Raw genomic sequence first — 16,058 nt, 5'->3', positions numbered from 1 at the left:
TTGTCTGGGAAGCTTTTTATTTCTCCTTCAATTTTAAACAATAGCCTTGCTGGATAAAGTAGTCTTGGTTGTAGGTTCTTGTTCTGCATTACTTTGAATATTTCTTGCCATTCCCTTCTGGCCTCAAGTGTTTCTGTTGAGAAGTCAGATGTCATCCTTATGGGGGCTCCTTTGTAGGTGATAACTTTTTTTTCTCTTGCAGCTTTTAATATTTTCTCTTTATCGCTTAGCTGTGGTATTTTAATTATTATGTGTCTTGGTGTAGGTTTCTTTGGGTTTCTCTTTAATGGAGTCCTCTGTGCTTCTTGGATTTGTGAGAGTTTCTCTTGCATTAATTTAGGGAAGTTTTCAGCTATGATATTATTGAACAAAGTCTCTATCCCTTGTTCTTTTTCTTCTTCTTCAGGAACCCCTATGATGCAGATGTTATTTCTCTTCATGTTGTCACAGAGCTCTCTAAGAGTTTCCTCAGACTTTTTGAGTCTCTTTTCTCTTTTCTTCTCTGCTTTCATGCCTTCATTCCAGTTGTCCTCTATCTCGCTGATTCGGTCCTCTGCTCTATCTATCCTGTTTTTAATTCCTCCATTGTGGTCTTTATTTCTGATATTGTATTTGTCATCTCCAACTGATTCTTTTTTATACTTGCTATTTCTTTATTTAGGTTTTCATAATGACCATCCATTGTTGTTCTAAGATCCCTAAGCATCCTTACAATCATTATTTTGAACTCCGCATCTGGAAGTTTGATTATTTCCATATCACTCAGTTCATCTCTCGAAGGTGTCTCTTGTGGTTTCATTTGGATTGCACTCCTTTGTCTTCTCATCATGATGTTTTATTTGTAGAGTTGGTTGAGTCTAGGCTTGGTGTTCTCTGCCTCCAGTTTTCAGTTGTGTTATTTCTAAGTCTTCTTGGGTTGGTATCAGCTGTTATCTGTAATCCACTTTTGGATTTAGGCAGCTTTGAAGTCTTGATTTATTTGTTTTCTTAACAGGTGATAGTCTTGTTTACTGATCTCAGCAGGGGGCTTCCTTGAAACTGTATCCAGGAATGCGATGGGTGTAACCTGAGACTCTGAAGTCCTCTTTAGCCAGCTAATCTCACTGGGATCAGGGTGTTTTCTCAGCTTCCAGTAGGGGGAGGTGTTTCTCAGATCTCCATGGAGACCTGAGTTACTGCCCCTCCTCCCCACTTCTTGTTTTCAGCTGTGTCTTGTTGCGCTGATTGGAGCTGGAGAGATGTCCAGAGATCTCTGATCCAGAAGCACTTAGGCTCTGTTTTGTGAAAGGTTCAGTCCCTCACCCAGCTATGGCCGCCTCCAGCATGGATGAGTCAGCTTTTCTTAGTTCATTTCCTTCATTCCTTAGCCCCTGACAGTTTGTCCCTCTCCCTGTCCTTTCCACTTGGGAGATAAGCTGGACTTTTCTCGCTTATCTCGCTCCCTGGTCGCCAGGCAAGTGGCTGTGAGCAGTAGTTTCTGACTTTTCCCTCTGTGAGATCTTCTCTGGGCTCTCAGCCTCACCCCCCCCCCTCTGTTCCAGTAAGCAGAGGAGGTTCAGGCACTCCTTATCAGGATTGTTGTGGTTTCTTCTTTGCTCCTTGGTTTTTGAGAGCTGTTCTTATAGTTCAGAGTTGGTTTTTCATGCTGATTTTTCCTAAATTGATTTGTATTCCAGTTTGGTGGTGAGAGCTGGGCGTCTGTGCATCCACCTACTCCGCTGCCATCTCTGTTCATAGTTTTTTTTTTATAGTCCGGTCCTCCAACGGTCTGAGGGACAGTGAACTGGCCCCCTGTGTAAAAGTTTGGGGACCCTTATTCTAGGCAGTCAAGCATTTGTCTCTGAACATTTCTTTTTTATTTGTTTGTTTTTTGTTTTGTTTTGTTTTTTGTTTCACAGAGACAGATGGAAAGTCAAAGAGAGGGCTAGATAGGGACAGACAGACAGGAATGAAGAGAGTTTTTTATTATGTGCCAGGTCACAGATCAATCATCAGTTTTTTGTTTTGACACCTAGTTGTTCATTGACTGCTCTTTCATATGTGCCCTGAACAAGGGGCTACAGCTCACCAAGTGACCCCTTGCCCGAGCCAGCAACCCTATTGGGCTCAAGCTGGTTAGCTTTGCTCATACCAGATGAGCCCACTCTCAAGCTGGTGACCTTGGGTTCTCAAACCTGGGTCCTCCAAATTCCAGTCAAATGTTCTATCCACTGTGTAACCGCCTGCTCAGGCTGTGAATATTTTTTTCTTTTACTCTGTCTAAATTTCATTCAGTATCCTCGTTATTAGTATGAGTGTAAAGGCTGTGTATTTGAAGGGTTTTTTTTCCCTAAAATGTATTCATCACTACATTTTTTCATAGGTTTTCTTATGTAGTTTTTATTTTCATTAATTTTAAAGTATTTTGTAACTTGAAGTTTGTATTTGAGGGGACACTATTTAAGAGTGAATTTCTTACCTTAAAAAAGGAAATGTTTTTTAGTTAGTTTCTATTACTGATTACTAGAGTAAGTGTAATGACAACAAGAAACAAGCTTTATATCATTTCAAAGGTTTGAGGTAGTTGAAACTTCCTTAAAAGAACATACAGGATTGTTTGTGGTAAATGTTTTTCAAGTGCACTTCTCTGCTGCCACCTCGTGTGCACCTTGGGAATAAGAGCTCAGAGCAATTCACCAGGAAATATACAGCAGTTGGGTGTGTGTGTGTTATCTATCAATGTAGAATCCAAGGCTATCTAGAAGATACTTTTTTAACTTGTAAATATAAGGAATTTCTAGTTACTCTTTGCTACTTGTTTCAACGTTAACTGTAGTGAAAGCAAGAGACATACTTAATATCATTTCAATCCTCTGAACTTTGCTGGAACTTGCTCTTTAGCACATACAATAATGGTCTCTGTTACAAGTGCTTCTCCTCTGCCACCTCATGTGCATCTTGGGAATCACGCCTCAGTAGATTTTCAAAGGAAAGTTTTGGTAGAGCATATTATCTACAAACGTTGATTCCAACTTGCCGTTTCTGTAAATTTTTTGTGTATTCTTAGTGGTTTGTTTACTGGGAATTTATCGGTTCATCTTGTTTTTCTTCTTACCTTCCAGCCATGCTTTTATAAAGCCTTTGAACGTGCCCATCATATACCAGGCACTGTGCTAGGAACTCATGTCCCTGCCCTCAATGACTTCCCATTCTACTATTTTTACTTCTGTCTTTAGAACTTCTTTTATTTAAATCTTCTTAACGTATTGTAAAATATGATGTGCTTTGATTGACAAGTATGTTGAGTTTTAACAGCTTTTTTATTATAAAATCTGTATTCTTATTGCGGAAGTGCTAGAAAAATGATAAAAAAACAAAACAACAAATTTTCATACAAAGATATCTACTGTTAATATTAGGACATTTTCTTTCCATATTGTTCGTGTACCTAATATATTTCCCTATCTATATGTACTCAGGTACATTTGGTGTGTTTACATCTTTGTGCATAGATGTGCATTGCACATGTGCATATCTCTCTTTGTCCACAATATCTGTCATTTGTTTATATCTGTGTACCTAAGTAAATGACTATATATTTATTCATTCAGTAAATACCTATTCTATTTCTATTACATGCCAGGCACTGTGCTCGACACTGGTTGCCTATAGTGAAGGAGACAGACTCACTTTCTGATTTTATGAATACTACACTGTCATGGGGTAGACATAGGAAGGAAAATATACATAAATAAAATAATTATAAGTTTTGACAAGCACTGGATATGGTAGTGCAATGTCTTTGGTCCCAGTTCTGATTGATCATGGCGAGGTTCAGTATATCAGTTTCTCGGAAGGCAGAGCTGAGACATAAGTCTCGGGTTTTCAGCAATGTGTGTTCTCAGCTATAAAACTGAGAACATTTACAAGTGATGAAACAAAGACCCTGGGAGGTGTTCTGTGACCAAAACAACCTAGCTTGTAAGTGGTTACCCAGGCTCAGATAAATTCTGATGTCCAAAGCTTCAGAGGTCTCTCAGTCTGGACTGCTGCCATGGCACAAATAAAAGTGCATGTAAGGAAAGGGGTCACTTTGGGCTAAACAATTAGAAAGAGTGTTTATGCCCCTGACTTTCAAAAGCAAATAAAAGACTTCTTGTGTTGTCACCTCAGCACACTAGAATATTATTTAATTTTTTAATTACCTCAGGTTTTCTCTAATAATTTTTTGCCCCAAAAGACAATGGCTTGCTCTCAAGAGAGAGCTCAGTAATTAGAGCATCACACCCATACATTAATGTCATAGGTTTGGTCCTGGGTCAGGGCACATACAAAAACAGATTGATGTTTCTGACTATCTGTCTGTCTCTTTTCCCCCTCTTCATCTTTCTAACATTAATAATTAAATAAAAGAAAAAAATGACAATGAATTTTTTGTTGTTGTTTTTGCAGCTTAAATTTTATAGAGGAATGAATTATGTTTTTCAAAATTTCACACTAAGAGAAAATAAGTGGTAAGGTTGTAAAGTACCATATTTCCCCATGTATAATATGCCTCCCTGAATAAGACACACCTTAAATTTGGGGCACAAAATTTGAGAAAATGATAACAAATGCAAATAAACAGGAAATGCAAGTTAAAAATACTACAACCACTGTATAAGACTCACCCAGTTTACAAACCCCACATTTTTCAAAAAAGATGAGTTTTAATATGGGGAAATATGGTAAACACCATTCAAATGTCTCTGTGAACATTTTTTTTTTACAGAGACAGGGAGAGAGTCAGAGAGAGGGATAGATAGGGACAGAGAGACAGAAATGGAGAGAGTTTTTATTATGTGCCAGGTCACAGATCAATCATCAGTTTTTCATTATGACTCCTTAGTTGTTCATTCACTGCTCACTTATATGTGCCTTGACCAGGGGGCTACAGCTGACCGAGTGACCTCTTGCTCAAGCCAGCAACTTTGGGCTCATGCTGGTGAGCTTTGCTCAAACCAGATGAGCCCACACTTAAGCTGGCGACCTTAGGATCTTACACCTGGGTCCTCAGCTTTCCAGTCAAATGTTCTAGACACTGTGCCACCATCTGCTCAGGCTGTGAATATTTTTTTCTTTTACTTTCTCTGGATTTTATTTAGTATCCTGGTTCTTAGTATGGGTGGAAAGACTGTATTTTAAGGTTTTTTTCTCTAAAATATATTCATCACTATATTTTTTCATAGGTTTTCTTATGTAGTTTTTATTTCCATTAATTTTAAAGTATTTTGTAACTTGAATTGTGATATTGAGGAGGGGTTATTTAGGAGTTAATTTCTTAACTTAAAAAAGGAAGGATTTTTTAGTTAGTTTCTATTACTGATTACTAGATTGAGTGTAATGACTAGAAGAAACATGCTTTATATCATTTCAAAGGTTTGAAGTAGTTGAAACTTGCTTGAAAGAACATACAGGATTGTCTGTGGTAAATAGTTTCCAAGTGCGTTTTTCTGCTGCTACCTCGTGTGCACCTTGGAAATGACAGCTCAGAGTAGTTCACCTGGATAAATACAGCAGTTGTGTGTTGTGCGTTATCTATCAATGTTGAGTCCAATGCTATCTAGAAGATAATTTTATAACTTGTAAATATAAGGAATTTGGAGTTACTGTTTGCTACTTGTTTCAATGTTAACTGTAGTGAAAGCAAGAGACATACTTGATATCATTTTAATCCTCTGAATTTGCTGGAACTTGCTCGATAGCACATACAATAATGGTCTCTGTTACACGTGTTTCTCTGCTTCCACCTCGTGTGCATCTTGGGAATCACGCCTCAGTGCATGTCCAAAGGAAATTTTGGTAGAGAGGATTGTCTATAAACGTTGATTCCAATTTGCCATTTCTGTAATGTATTTGTGTATTTTTAATGATTTGTTCTCTGGGAATCTATCAGTTCTGTGCCTGTGTGTGTGTGTGTTACAGAGACAGATAGAGATAACGAGAGGTACATATAGGGACAGAGATGAGGAGCTTCAGTTTTTTATTATGGCTCCTTAGTTTCCTTAGTGTTTTGTTATTGCTGTCTCATGTGTTTCTTGATGAAAGGTGGGGGGTTTTCAGCTGAGGGAGTGACTGACCCCTTCTCAAGCCAGCAACAATGGGGGTCATATGTATGATCCCATGTTCAATACAATGACTGTGCACTCAAGCTGGTGAGCCCGTGCTTATGTAAGCAACCTCGGGATTCAAACATGGGTCCTTTGTTTCCCAGTGTGAATCTATATCCACTGCCCACCAGGGGGCGATGCTCTGCCCATCCAGGGCATCGCTCTGCCGTGACTAGAGCCACTCTTGCACCTGGGGCAGAGGCCAAGGAGCCATCCCCAGCGCCCGGGCCATCTTTGCTCCAATGGAGCCTTGGCTGCGGGAGGGGAAGAGAGAGACAGAGAGGAAGGAGGGGGTGTGGAGAAGCAAATGGGCACTTCTCCTATGTGCCCTGGCCAGGAATCGAACCCGGGTCCCCTGCACGCCAGGCCGACGCTCTACCACTGAGCCAACCAGCCAGGGCCCAAATTAGTTTTTTCTTGTTTATTTCAAAGACTTCTCTGCAGCAGGAACATAGACTTTTTCTCTAATATTCATACAATTTAAATATTTAACAGGTACATTTTCTTTTATTTTGCTAATATTATTTTCTGATAGATGGGAGGTGTCAATTTTTTATATTGCTCAATCATTCTCCAGAGAGGGGTTGGGGGAGGGGAGGGGCACAAAGAAAACTAGATAGAAGGTGACAGAAGACAATTTAACTTTGGGGGAGGGGTATACAGCACAATCAAATGTCAAAATAATCTAGAGATGTTTTCTCTCAACATATGTACCCTGATTTATCAATGTCACTGCATTAAATTTAATAAATAAATTTAAAAAAAATTTTTTGTTTTCCTCAAAATTTTTGTCAGCCTAAGATTTTTTAGCTGTCTTTGCCGTTTATTAAGTCCTCATTTCCAACCCTCTACTTATTTTTATTCCCACTCACCCTGCTCGAGTTTTTCTACATCCCCTTCAAGTAATCTGGATTTGATGAGACAAATGTCTTCATATTGAGCAGATTATCACCTATTAGACACACACACACATACACACACAACACCCAGGTGTTATTTGTTTATTTTTAATTACAAGAAGTGAATGGGAAAAATCTAAAGACCTCCAGACCATCAGATAATGGAAGAAATGTGGATGCTTTTGTTTTTGTTGGTTTGGTTTTGGAGGAAGATCATGATTTCATCAGAGCAATGAGGATTTGACATGAAATTACATCCCATGAGTCTCCCTGACTTAAGCTGGTCTAACCTACCGCATTCCCTGCAAGGTGCTGGCAACATCTTAGGCATAGTTGTTACTGGAGAAGTGATTTTCTTTGTTTTTATTGGTAATGTGGACCTTGTGGCAGCCCTGAGGCCTGTAGAACAACAGAGGCAAGGCACAGGAAGTTCCCGAACCAAATCCAAGCCACAAAGAGAAACTCCACCAGCAGCTTCCTTTAAATGTGGCAAGCAGGACCACTGGTCCTGGCAGGGCCCCTGCCGGCAGCTTCCCACTGAGCCCTGCCCTGACTGCAAACAGCCCAGTCACTGGCGGGGAACAATTGCCCCTTTGGGCAACAGGCTTTTCCTCGGCGCCTCTACATGGAGGACAAGCTGCCCAAATGGGAGGCCAATCCAGCCAGGTGGGTGCATTGCTCAAACTCCTAGGACATGGCCTGGACTCGAAGAACCCAGGGTATGCTGCAACAAGTGGGTAAGTCTATCTCATTTCTTGTGGACACGGGGGCTACCTTCTCTGTTTTGCCATCACACTCTGGACCTCTAGTTCCCTCACAGGTCTCGGTTATGGGAATGGATGGGACCCCTTCCTTTCCCCCTTTACGCCACTCCTGACATGCAGTTTTGCCTCAAGCTTGCCTCCTTACAGGACCACTGGCAGTCGGAACCACTGGACTCCATCCATCTCCAGCTCACCAAAAAGCTAGACCCTACAAATCTCCCTATTACTCCTCTTTTTTTTTTAAATCCTTACAGGACCGCATCTGCGAAGTTTCTCAACTCACAACCACACAGATGTTCCTCCTGACACCCCTCCAAGCCACCACCTTCTGATCTCGCCTTCCCCACAACGCCCCTAATCAGCAGGAAGTAGCCAGACGAATAAACGGTGCCCCTTTTTCTATTTAACACAAAAGGTCAGAATGTAAGGTCGGTGGATAATGGGGGATGGTCACGTGGGGAACCCAGGCCCGTGAACTTTGGCTAGGACCGCCCACAACCAAGCGTGCCAAAAGAAGCTTCGCAGAAACCCTTTGGAAAAAAGCGACCATCTGCCAGCCAGTGAGATTTCACCACATCATATTAGCTCGACTTCCCTAGAGGGACCCTTTAAATATCTCCCACGTGGTTTAATTCTTGTGACTTCCCTGGCCTCCATCTTTCCTCGAGGCCAGGGAACTTTGCCAGGCAGGATGCATGCTCTGTACTCAATAAAGCCTTTTATTATTCCACACTTTGTGGCTCCGGCCCCTTCCTCTTCCTTCTTGGTGGGGAAAAATATCTTACACTCTCTCCTTATCCTAAGCTAACCATTTCACTGTGGCGACAGGGATGGGGGGTAGACACTAGAAGATTTGGGAATATCTTTGATGTGTAAAACAATATTTACCCCTACTATGTTAATATGTAAAATGACATTTATCACTATTGTTATCTTGTAGTTAATGTGTAGGAATGTTTTTTTTCCTTTTAATAGATCCTATAGATTGATGTGGTAAGCTTGTTAGTAACTGACTATTGTACCATGCTCCCTCCTTACCCACCAGTACTTTATTTTTTTTAATTTATTCACTTTAGATAGGAGAGAGAGAGACAGAGAGAAGGGGGGAGGAGCAGGAAGCATCAACTCCCATATGTGCCTTGACCAGACAAGTGCAGGGTTTCGAACCGGCAACCTCAGTGTTCCAGGTCGATGCTTTTTTTTTTTCTTTTTCTTTTTCTTTTTCTGTATTTTTCTGAAGCCGGAAACGGGGAGAGACAGTCAGACAGACTCCCGCATGTGCCAGACCGGGATCCACCTGGCACACCCACCAGGGGGCGACGCTCTGCCCACCAGGGGGCGATGCTCTGCCCCTCCGGGCTGTCGCTCTGTTGCGACCAGAGCCACTCTAGTGCCTGGGGCAGAGGCCGAGGAGCCATCCCCAGCGCCCGGGCCATCTTTGCTCCAATGGAGCCTCAGCTGCGGAAGGGGAAGAGAGAGACAGAGAGGAAGGAAAGGGGGAGGGGTGGAGAAGCAGATGGGCACTTCCCCTGTGTGCCCTGGCCGGGAATCGAACCCGGGACTTCTGCACACCAGGCTGATGCTCTACCTCTGACACAACCAGCCAGGGCCAGGTTGACACTTTATCCACTGCGCCACCACAGGTCAGGCCCCACCAGTACTTTATTTTGTATAAAAGAAGGTCTAGAATGGTAAGAGGACCTACATGATTTGGGATTGTGCCCCGTGTGGCTAGCAGCTAATTAAATTTCTTCTGTGACCTGCCTGGTGTCTCTATGTAACCCGCGGATTAAAGTAACATACTTTATAACAGTATGTGGTGGGGAGAAAGTGGTTTCCTCAGAGCTGAGCCAGGTCTCAGTGACCAGACCCACAGGGTCAAGTCACCAAGCCCCTGGAGTCAGTGCTGAACTGTGCAGGAAGGATTATCCTAAACCTCTGCTGGGGGCTAACTCGAGCAGCTGTGGAGCTAACACAGAGACCCAGCCAAAGAGGGGTTGGACTCCTTCTGGGTGCCCCTTTCTAAGTCTTTACAAGTGGGAAATAGTCCTTTCCATAAGATTGCCAAAGTTGAGTGTATCTTTCTTTCTTCCTAGCTTTTTATGAAATTTGGATGTGTTTTATCAAAGACTTTTTTATTTTGAAAGAGAGCCAGGAAGGGAGAGAGAGGAAGGAGAGAAAAAGAGAGATAAGAAGCATCAACTTGCCCTGGCCGGTTGGCTCAGCGGTAGAGCGTCGGCCTAGCGTGCGGAGGACCCGGGTTCGATTCCCGGCCAGGGCACACAGGAGAAGCGCCCATTTGCTTCTCCACCCCTCCGCCGCACTTTCCTCTCTGTCTCTCTCTTCCCCTCCCGCAGCCAAGGCTCCACTGGAGCAAAGATGGCCCGGGCGCTGGGGATGGCTCTGTGGCCTCTGCCTCAGGCGCTAGAGTGGCTCTAGTCGCAACATGGCGACGCCCAGGATGGGCAGAGCATCGCCCCCTGGTGGGCAGAGCCTCGCCCCATGGTGGGCGTGCCGGGTGGATCCCGGTCGGGCGCATGCGGGAGTCTGTCTGACTGTCTCTCCCTGTTTCCAGCTTCAGAAAAATGAAAAAAAAAAAAAAAAAAAAAGAAGCATCAACTCATAGTTGCTTCACTTTAGTTGTTCATTGATTGCTTCTCATATGTGCCATGACCAGAGGACACAAGCCAAGCCACTGACCCCTTGCTCAAGCTGCAACCTTTGGGCTCAAGAAGGTTACCTTGGGATCATGTTGTTGATCGTGTGCTCAAGCTGGTGGCCTCAGAGTTTTAAATCCAGAACCTCAGCATTCTGGGTCAATGTTCTATCTACTGTGCTACCACCAGTCAGACTCTTTATCAAAGATTTTTTTAGCCTGACCTGTAGTGGTGCAGTGGATAAAGTGTTGACCTGGAATGCTAAGTCACTGGTTTGAAACTGCGGGCTTGCCCTGTCAAGGCACATATGGGAGTTGATGCTTCCTGCTCCTGTCCCTATAAATTTGACTGCTCTGGGTACCTCATATAGATAGGTAGAGACATACAATACCTGTCATTTTATGATGGCAGTATTAGCATAATGTCTTCACTGTTCATCCATGCTGTAGCATGAATTGGCATTTTCTTCCTCTTTAAGATTGAATAATATTCCATTGTATGTATAGAGCACTTTTGTTTATCCATTTATCCCCCGATGAACTCTGGAGTCATTTCCACCTTTTGGCTGCTCTAAGTAGTGCTGCTAGGTGTAAGGACCAAGAGAAGATCAGAAAATAAGCAGGGCACTAATGGAACAGGGAACTTAAGGGTTACAGGCAGGTCCTGCTCCTATTCTGTTAGGAATAACATGCCCAAGGTCGTTCAAGAAGCAGAGACAGATAGGGACTCTGGGAGGCTGAGAGAGAAGAAAAAAAAAAAAGAAAAAGAGACAAACGTTTGCATTCTATTGGTTAAAAGACCCTTATCAGAAGTTTAGGTTTGGAATTCGCCAATGAGCTAGACCCCAGCCCCTGTTGCTATGCTATGTGCAGCCCCCTTAGCAAATAGGTTACCACCACATCTGCTTCTGTATTAGGCTTGCTTGCTTACCTTATAAAAAGATTTAGCTGTGAGCGCTAGGTGCGATTCCCATCTGTAGCTCCTTGTGAGCACAGTGTCTCTGGACACCTCGGGTATTTGCCCCTGCGCAGGTAAAACTGGCCAATAAAGTTACATCTATACTCCTGAAAGTCTCCGACGTTTGTTCTTGTACCCAGTGGATGTTACACTAGGAACACAGTGTACTCTGTGCTCAATTCTTTTAAGTAACTGCGCAGAAGTGGAATTGCCGATTGGATCAGTGTACTTTAATAGCGATACATTGCCTAATATATTGACTGTCCTGTACTTTATCTGATCAGCCTCTTTCCAGTTCCTACATCACCTGACACCTTTTGTCCTCTGACCTTCCTCCCCATCCCCTGACGCACACACTTGATTGAGACTACTTGCTATTGCTAGCATTATGTAAGAGAGAAGCTTACAATGTTAAAAAATAATCAGATCAGGGAGGGGCACCTGATCTAAAATGAGCCAGTTAGCCCCTTCTCTAGGAATCTGTAATAAAACTAAGAGGTTCTACAGTCTGACCATTCTGTGGGAAAGGGGATATATAAATTCAGAACTGTTTGCAGAAGCCTATTTCCACTGTCATTTGGGAGTCAGGAGAAGCTGTGAGGAGAGAGAACAAAGCAGCTATACAGAGAGGAGCAGAGTTGGGAACTGGAGAGGGGAGTCCTGGGTTCCCTGAAACCCTTGTGTCCCTGGCCAGCTGTCCTGCAGTCCTTCTCTCTTAGATGCCATGAACTGGCCCAGTATCCTTGAGGTAAAGGGCCTACTGTGCTCAAGCTGGTTCCTATACCTGTGGTAGACTGCAAGTGGCAAAAAGCCTTTGTAAATTTGAGGCTTAGCAAAAGGCTAAGTTCTCCCCCCCCCACCTCCATATTGGCTATGAAGCTGAGTATTTGCACCCACTTCACTTGCTTGCTTAAGTTGCTGGAAGCAATTTACATGCCCTTCCTCTCACCCTTTGTTTGTTCAGATGCTGGTTGATTTCACTTTTGCATGGTAGGGGAATTCCCCTTTATGCCTTAAGAGAGTTCCTGGTTTTGCCTCAGATGTGTGACTTTGTATCAAAGACTTCCTTATTTGAATATGGCTATATAATAAAGCAAACTGGGGGTAATTGGCTCTCAGATATTGCCATCAGCATTGAAGAGGGCTCCTGATCCCATCCTCTTTTCTCAGTGAGTCTATTTTCTTAATTCCGCACTGTTCTCCTTCAAGATCCAGAATTTCTAGCTGTGCAGGTCTGCGACATATACCCAAGGTCCTAGCCAACTCAACTCAAATAGGCATGTCCAACTTAGACTTTGCACTTAATGATTTGTTTCGGTAATATTATCTACTATTTTCAAAGTAAAACAAAACAAAAAAACTTTCAAAACTCTCTGCTTGGCCTAATGAACTACACTGTGTTTTTACTAACAAGACTAATAGGCATGAACTTTTCAAAATTAATTTTTAAATACAGTAATACATATATGAATACATTCTTTTTAATCAAATGAAAAGATCATAGCTGTTTTAAGGTAAAGTATTGCTGGGGGTTGTTTTTTCTCCTTCCCTGATTAGCAATTAGTAAATTGTTGGTACATGTTTCAGCCCAGGGTTTTCTTTGAGCTCAAGGCTCTCAGAGCTCAGGGCTGCATTCCTTGCAGTCAGAAAGAGTGCTTCATACCCAGCATATGCCTGGCAAAAGAAAATGATTAGTGAGTGTTGGTAATTGAATGAATGAATGAATGAAAGGATCCTCTCCAGCTCTTTTGTTCTGTGTATTCTGTAACCTGTCCATTTCCTGACAGCTGTTTATCAGCGGATTGCTGGACATAGTTTCTATACACAGTAGAATCCCTTTATGACACTGGCTTCCATTAACAACTAAAGTCTCTACTAGAGATTATTCCGTTTTTCTTTTTCTGTGTGTGTGTGTGTGTGTGTGTGTGTGTGACAGAGACAAAGACAGGGATAGGGACAGAGAGACAGGAAAAGAGAGAGATGAGAAGCATCAAGTCTTCATTGTGACACCTTAGTTCCTTGATTGTTTTCTCTTATGTGCCTTGATCCAGGGGCTCCAGCTGAGTCAGGGATCCCTTGCTCAAGCCAGCAACCTTAGGCTCAGGCCAGCAACTTTTGGGCTCAAGCCAGTGACCATGGGCTCATGTCTATGATCCCACACTCAAGCTGGTGAGCCCACGCTCAAGCCGGATGAGCCTGCACTAAAGCTGGAAACCTCGGGGTTTTGAACCTAGGTCCTCCATATCCAAGTCCAATGCTCTATCCACTGTGCCACTCCCTGGTCAGGCAAGATTATTCTGTCTGTTGTTACATTTTAAGAAATTTAAGTTAAATTGTAGTGGGGCTAAAATTTTGGGAAAATTTAGTTCTTAAACATTATATAAGAAAGTTGTTAGCTAAAAAACATATAAGTGATATTGTACATAAACTTCTAATGCATTATTCCAATGACAAAGTGGCAAAGACCCCTACTGCTGGGGTTCAAATCCTGGCTTCACCACTTGCTAGCTGTGTGACCTTAGGCAAGTTACTGAAGCTTTCTAGGCATGAGTTGTTTCATATATAAAATTGGAATAGTTGTACTTACTCTGTCAAGTTGTTATGAGAGTAAAAACATTGATACAAGTTAAGTGCTTACAATAACACTTGGCACATAGTAAGGTATGATACAAGTGTCAGCAACCTGAACGTGGTTTGGGGCAATCTCAGTCTATCCAGTAGGGGGAGGTGATGACACCCTTGAGCACAGAAATGGAAGGGCCCATGTTATGCTCCTTAAATATATACAATTTCTATTTGTCCATTATGCCTCAGTAAAGCAGAAAAAAAATTGAATGATTCAGGTTTTTTTTTTTTTTGATGAACACTTGCTTATAAAAAGACATGAATTTTTCCAAATTGCACACACACATACATAGACTTTTAGCATTCAAGGCCCATGCATTGGTGTTTTTAAAGCACCAGGAAGATTGGAATGTGTAGTCAGGTCTGAGAACAATATCCCTGGACCCTATAAAGAAAGGTAGGCACCTCCATCTATAGTTAGAGGGAGGACATTCAAGTCCCCCCATCTGATAGCAATAGCAGAGTACAGAAGTTCAGTCTCTCTCTGGCTGTATGCTAAGTATCTTGTGTCCCAGTAATACAATCTGCACCTTGGGAGGTTGATCTTGAGGCAATGGCCTGGTGAGATTGGGGTTTACGCCAGAACCTGGCCTTGGTGACTTGTGTTCAGGTCAGCAGCTAGGTCAAGACTTTAGTTCCCCGGGTGGCTGCCACTGCTAAGCTGTCATCATCTCCCACAGCACTGACTCCTTAGGCACAGGCTTCTCACCCTCAAGGGTCATCCTCTGGAGAGGGGCTTGGGGCCACCCTGACCGGGGTGCTCTCCACATCCCTGCCAGGTCAGTTTCCAAGCAGTGGAAGTTAAAGCCGTGGTGCACCAACAACCCTGGGCACCAAGGTGCCACTCCCAAAGCCTGGCGCAGCTCAGCAGATGGGCAGTGGGCTAGTCTCTGGGGTAATAAGGCAGGAGGCTGGAGGGGAAGCAAGTAGGTCATGGTCAGAGCTCACAGTGTGCCCGGACCTGGAGGCTGGATGGTGGGACTAAGGGCTCTTCTCTAGTTGCTGCCCCGAGCAGTAGAGTAAACGCCCTTCACTTTATTTCTTTGGGGAGAGATGAGCCCCAAGAGACTCTCAGTCTAATGTCCCAAGCCAAAGGTATGATGAATTCAGCAATCTTAAAGATGAGCTTTTCCTGGTTCCATGGCAAAGAAACTCAAACAATATTGAGCAATGCTCTCTACATGCTGTTTACACTGGCACTCCTTATGTATATTTTATTTTCAATTATTCCATAATCTAACATCCTTAGACCCTGTCAGTAATAATCTTGTCCTCCCGGTTTCAGATGGAACAGAGTTTACCTGGGTGTCCTTCCAAGAGAAACTGACAAAAAAATAAAACAGAAAAACCATGAAGTTAGATTTAGGAAAACTTGTACTTAGCAGAATGACAAGAAAGACACTTTACTTCTTTCTTACTAAACTGCAATTTAAAAAAAGAGAAAAGAAAATGAAAAGGATTGGGTCGTCTTGCTGCCCTCAGCTGGTAGAGAAAGATGCTGTCACAATAAATCCTTCCAGTTCTTGCTCATTCAAAATCCAAACCAAAACTATTTAAAATTTCCCTGTACCTTAAAAGAGGTTTTGTATCATTCATAAATACTGAAGGTTTCCAGCTGCCCTACCCAATAAGAAATAAAAGATGTTACACTTGTTTTCATTTTTTAGAAAGATTTGGACAGTTCAGTCTACTTTCATAGGGAGGGGTGTCTGGGTTGGTGAAGTCATAGAAGGAACCCTGTATCAAGAGTGTGAAGAGCCACCCTTGTTTTTATTCCATGATTCTCTTCCTATGCCATTCAGTAACCATCCCTGTATTACCGTATTTCCCATGTATAAGATGCACCCAGTTTTTAGACCTCAAATTTTTCAAAAATGTGTGTATCTATACATGGGTTAATATAGTATACACCTATTGTTCTATATTTGACAAGAAGTCTGTCATGACATGAAATAACCAGACAGTGTGTTTTCAAGGGCAGTGATGCAAAGCTCAACACCCCCTGGGTTTAAAAGCATTCATTTCTGC

General features: G+C 42.7%; 1 long non-coding RNA gene across 3 annotated transcripts in view; it reads right to left on the bottom strand.

Annotated features, from left to right (window-relative positions):
- LOC136338177 (uncharacterized) overlaps positions 1–11,570 on the bottom strand; it is a 45,917-nt gene extending 34,347 nt beyond the window's left edge. For 2 of the 3 annotated variants that reach the window (XR_010731926.1, XR_010731928.1), the window contains exons 1-2: positions 11,379–11,570; positions 10,840–11,031 (exon numbers count right to left, since the gene is read on the bottom strand). This is a non-coding gene — a long non-coding RNA (uncharacterized lncRNA). The remainder of the gene's footprint in view (positions 1–10,839; positions 11,032–11,378) is intronic. The other variant, XR_010731927.1, reaches the window with a different exon arrangement.
- Positions 11,571–16,058: the final 4,488 nt, after the last annotated feature.

The sequence above is a fragment of the Saccopteryx bilineata genome, chromosome 5 (genome assembly GCF_036850765.1).
Source record: "Saccopteryx bilineata isolate mSacBil1 chromosome 5, mSacBil1_pri_phased_curated, whole genome shotgun sequence".
Classification (NCBI taxonomy): Eukaryota; Metazoa; Chordata; class Mammalia; order Chiroptera; family Emballonuridae; genus Saccopteryx; species Saccopteryx bilineata.
The sequence above is the reverse complement of the archived record's forward strand: the minus strand, read 5'-3'. Positions and strand labels throughout refer to the sequence as shown.